Genomic DNA, 6000 nt, shown 5'->3' with positions numbered 1-6000 from the left:
ATTATATTATATATTTTTATTATTGTATATTTTATTATATATACTTTTTAACTGAAGTACAACACTATTACAATATCATTGACTATATTCTCTATGATGTACCTTTCATCTTCATGACTATTCATTCCACAAATGCAAGCCTATAGCTCCCACTCTCCTTCACCCTTTTTGTTTATCCCCCTCTCCCTTTCCCTTCTGGCAACCACTAGTTTGTTCTCTGTTATGAGTCTGTTTTTGCTTATTTTGTTTGCTTGTTCATTTGCTTTGTTTTTTAGATTCCACAAATATGTGAATCAAATGATATTTGTCTTTCTTTGTCTGATTTACTTCACTTAGCATAATACCCTCTAGGCCTATCCATGTTATAACAAATAGCAAGGTCTCATTCTTTTTTGTAGCTGAGTAATATTCCATTATTTATACATTTCACATGTTCTTTATCCATTCTTCTATTGATGGACACTTGGGTGGCTTCCATATCTTGACTATTGTATATAATGCTGTGATAAACATAGGAGTGCATCTTTTCAAATTAGGGTTTCATTTTCTTTGGGTAAATACTGAGTAGTGGAATTACTGGATCATATGGTATTTCTACTTTTAAGTTTTTGAGAAACCTTCATACTGTTTTCCACAGTGACTGTACCAGTTTGCATTCTCACCAACAATGCACAAGAGGTCCTTTTTCACCACATCCTTGCCAACACTTGTTAAGGTTGTCTTTCTGATACTTTTGGATACTTTATATTCTTAAAATATTCCTAAAAACAACTAGAAAAAATAGGAAAATTGTAGGATTGCAAATATTATAGATATTGACATGTAAAAATTCCATAGTTACTGGCAGCCATTAGAAGTAGAGAGGGAGAAAAAAACAAGTGTGAAGTTTTCCATCTAAATAAGGTAGGGGCAATGAAGTAAGGGGGATTTTGTGGAACAGAAACAATGGTTTCTATGAGAGATGATGGACTCTGAAAAACAAGCAGGGTTCTAGAGGGGAGGGGGGTGGGAGGATGGGTTAGCCTGGTGGTGGGTATTGGGGAGGGCACGTTCTGCATGGAGCACTGGGTGTTATGCACAAACAATGAATCATGGAACACTTCATCTAAAACTAATGATGTAATGTATGGGGATTAACATAAGAATAAAAAAATAAATAAATAAAAGAAACAATGGTTTCTGTCTGGAATTAATAGAAGACCTTAAAAACAACATACATTGGAAGGAGACAAAGGAAGTTAAAGATATTGAGCTATTTTTTTTCTTTTATAGCAGAGAAGAAATAAATATTTAAGTTGATAAGTCAAATAATATATGTATATTATTTATAATTATGGAGTTAATCATCCACAGGAATATAAATGGAAATACTCAGGTATAGATAGCTTGAAGAGTGAGGCTCATCAAAGGAGGCAAGTGAGGATTTCAAAGAAAAAATATATTTCATTTGTCACTTTGACATATTAAATTTTTGTTAATGTTTTATTTTATTACAATAATAATATTAGAAATGTCTTTTAAAATAAAATTAGATATTCCACTGAAGTATCACACAATTCTTTCTCTGTTATCTTGGAAAATAGATAAATATCTTTCAAGGAAACTTTTATTATGTATTTTCCCAGTACAAACTGTTTGAGAGAAAGGACACTTAATCTTTATCACGTATTATACATAATTGTATCAACCTGTTTATAGAACTTATAGTATTTGCTTTTGATCGTAAAAAATCCTTATACTCTGTTCATTGTACGTCATATAGAAAATTGAGATTTTGAGAAAAAGGCTCACAAAATAGGTCCTTATATAGTTATCCTTATGTATATAGAAAAACTTCACTAGTTTCCTTTCATCCAGCTGCAAACACACACACTTTGAAAATATGCTTCCAAGGAATATTCATAATGATATAACTCTCATTGACTTTTGGGGAGATTTGAATTTTTATGTAGGTCATAATTTTACCCTTGATTTATCTGTTTCTATAAACAAACACATATATTTTTATTTATAATTTCTGCAGTTTTTCTGAGTTTTTGATAAAAGTTACTGAGAATGTGCAGGTTTCATATAAATGTCTATATGTATATTTATATAGTCCATACTTATATATTCAGCTGAGAGATTGAAACAATTTTCAAATATTTTCATCCACTTAGTAATCTGTAAATGTTCTCAAGTACATCCCAAAACAAAACCAATTTCAACATGTTCAATATTTGATTAGATTCCCTAGGTAATGCTACATTGTCATTAGAAGATCATGTTAATATCGGTGTACTTTATTCAGTCTAATTCAGTGTTCTATGCTGCAAAATCAGCAGCAACTCAAATGAGGAGCGATAGAAAAGGATCATTTAAATTTGCAATTAATTCATTGATTGATCTGAAGAGGCTGCACTATGATTCTCTGTTATAACAAAAAATATGAACATGTCTTTGAGAAACAAAAATAAATTTGCATTTGCAGCAGGCACTACTTATTTTACATAACAAATACTCATTCAACTTGAATAAGTAGTAAAAATGAGGCTGGTATCTGGAAATTACTACTTAGCTATTGCTCTGTTATGTGTGTGTGTGTTTTTTTTTCCTGACTGAGAACATAGTTTAATTGCTCTATAAACTGTAGAGGGTTTAAAAAATTGCCATAAAATTAAATGAGATAAAAGTGTATGCTAAGTAAAATGTCATTTCATTGCACTATTTTTTTGTTTTGCTCTATTTTTTGAGAAGTGAAATAAAAGGGTCAGAGCCATTAAAGTTTTATAGTAGCTCAAAGTTAAGTTGACACAGTGTTTTTCCAGAAGTTTTTAAAATCCCCTAGACTCAGTAAGATGTGAATCAAAATTAAGAAAACAGAGCAATGAAAAAAGCTGATAAGTTGCAAAGAGAAGCTGGCTTTAATTCAAGTGCTCACAATTACAGTAATTGCTGTTTCTCTCCAGTTGTGGGTCTCAGTTTTCTTTTTAACACAGGATGGAATCTGTCAAACTTATAGGACATCTTTTCATAGAAACAACCATGTTTTTGATAAAAATAGGTAATGGAATAAAGGCAAATTATCTTACAAACAATTCATAAATGCTACAATTATGTGTATTTGCAACAATGATTGACACAATAGATAGTCATTGTAAGACTGCTATGGGCACAACCTAATGATCTACCAACCATGTTTCCACAATTAAAATGAAAAGAAATAATGGTATTATTTGGATTACTTTGAATCCATCCTCATTTAGATGTCAAACAAATTTGTAAATCCCAAATATATTTCACAATTCATCCACATCATGGTGGGAACTCCTGCTCAAAAAAATAAAAGCTCCACTCATTATCAGCGGTCAGTTTCACCACTATAAGACAATAAGAAAAAAAGAAACTGTTCTCCTTTTACTTGACAAAGAACTAATGTGCAAACTTGATGAATAGGATAAAGCAGGTAAATACTGCCACTCAACACGTGCCCTTCCCTTTCTTCTTCATTTCACCAAATGCTAATCCTGTGTGTAGCCGCTCATCTTCCTTTGCAAGCCCATGTGCTTTAGAGGAAGCTAACCTCATATGTATCCTTGGAAGGAAGATCTAAGCTGATCTTAACAGATCATGTTGATTGTAAACCCTTGCTGAAAATCAATTTGGGCAAGGGCTTATCACAAGTATGGCTAATGAAATACCTGTGGATGTCCGCTGCCAAGTCTCTAAACCATGAGAGACTCTGGACTCCAGGAAACAAACTGAGGGTTACAGAAGGGAGGGCGTGGGGGATGGGTATTAAGGAGGGCACGTGTTGTGATGAGCACTGGATGTTATAAGCAACTAGTGAATCGTTGAACACTACATCAAAAACTAATGATGTATTATATGTTGGTTAACTAAACATAATGAAATAATAATAATAATAATAATAATAATAATAAGTAAAAAGGAATAGGTAAGAAAAAATAAAATGCCATCCTGAATTCTTACAACATTGCCTAAAAGACTAAGATAATATTATTAAATATATCATAACTGAAAAAACATTTTTCTGACCTAATAAATCATGCATAACCATTCTGAAAGAAGGAAAGAAAGAGAAAGAAAGAAAGAAAGAAAGAAAGAAAGAAAGAAAGAAAGAAAGAAAGAAAGAAAGAAAGAAAGATGGATGGATTTCTCATCCTTGAAGGGATACTGTGAAAAAAAGAGACCGGTTTTTAGACTTTGATGTTTTTCCTGTTTCTAGCTATTTTCTTGTACAGACGTTTAGACTAGAACTGCTATGGCCAAATTCTTTGGATGAGCAAGCCTAAGGGAAAGGCTGACATGCTGAAGATTGCAACACCAGAAAGGGATAGACCTTGGGTCCTTAAAGACAGCATTTAACTGTTCTGTAACTAAATTCTGAAACTGCCTTACTGCTGGACTTTTTGTTCCATGTGATAACACATGTCCTTATTGCTTATGCTAATGTAGGCTGATTAGTGTATAACACCGAATGTAGCAGTGTGAGTAGCCTGCAAAATCCCCAGGATATGCCTTGTTTTGGGACTGTATATGCAAAGAAGAGGGGAAGGAGAAGAGAGGTTATCAATTATAGTCACTTTTCCATGGATTTAATCACTTCTTATTCACTCATTCATTAAAATAAACTGAACATGATATGCTTCTATACTTCAAGAAGCAGGCACACATATAAAGTATTTCAATCTTCCATCAAGCTTCCATCATACTTTTCATCAAAAAGTATTTGATGGACAATTAAATAGGGCATACAGGAGAAGGAGATATCCAATCTGTTTTCTCTAACCAAATTCACCATCTGGTAATTTAGTACATTAGGCCTCCTTGACTAGTTTCATGTATGTTTGCAACCAAGTTGATATTTGCAGTCACAATTTTGATCCCTTCTCTTCAAACTGATAGTGAGAGCATATAAATAGCAAAATGTTACCAGAAATGATTTAGTAAAGAGAATCAAAAGTTTTGAAAGTGTTCTTACCTTATCATGATGAGCACTGAATAATGTAGAGAATTGTTTGGATCACTATATTGTACACCTGAAACTAATATGACACTGTATGTTGACTATAATGGAATTAAAATTTAAAAAAAAGAATTCCACATTCAACTAACACTAATATCTTCTCTTAATATAGACACTACAGAATAGAAAACTTGTTATGAACTTGTAAGTCTGGCAAAATTATGTGGTGGTAAGTGTTGGCAGCAAATTTCAGCACATAGACAGTGTCTAGATAATATTTGGTGGATATATAACATGGAGTACAATGCAAGAATTATAAGCATGAGACCAGATGTACACACAGCAACATATATTTTATAGGCTTAGTGCTGAATGAACAAAAATTAAGAAACAAAGAAATATATAATGCAATACCAATTATGATACTTAAAAATACAAGCTGACATAGTAATTTCACTTCTAGGTAGTTTCAAAAAAAAAATGAAAGCGTACGTCTACATAAAGAGTTATAGAATGGTGTTCATAGCAGCATTATTCATAAGATCCCCAAATTGGAAAAGGTAAAAATACTCATCGTTGCTTGAAGGGATAAAAAAAAATGTTTTAGGTATGTACTATGGATTATTATTTAACAAAGAAAATGGATAAACTACTGATACATGTAAAACCATGAACAAACCTCAAAATAAAATATATGCTAAGTGAAAGGAGCCATACTACAAATAGTATATAATGAATAACTTCATTTACATGAGATTCTAGAAAAGGCAAATCTGACCATAGTGACAGAAACAAATCATTGGTGGTCTAGCCCCAAGGGTAATAGGGAGGATTAATTACAAAGGAACATGAGAAAACTTTTTTGAAGGAATGGAAATGTCCTATATTTTGACTATGGTGTTGGTTACCTATGTATATACTATGTGTTAAAATTCATTGAACTGTTCAAAATGGGTGCATTTTATTGTATGTAAATTACCTGATTATAATTTACAAACATATATGTAAAAAAAAAGAAAAGGAAATCAATG

The sequence above is a fragment of the Neomonachus schauinslandi genome, chromosome 2 (genome assembly GCF_002201575.2).
Source record: "Neomonachus schauinslandi chromosome 2, ASM220157v2, whole genome shotgun sequence".
NCBI lineage: Eukaryota > Metazoa > Chordata > Mammalia > Carnivora > Phocidae > Neomonachus > Neomonachus schauinslandi.
The sequence above is the reverse complement of the archived record's forward strand: the minus strand, read 5'-3'. Positions refer to the sequence as shown.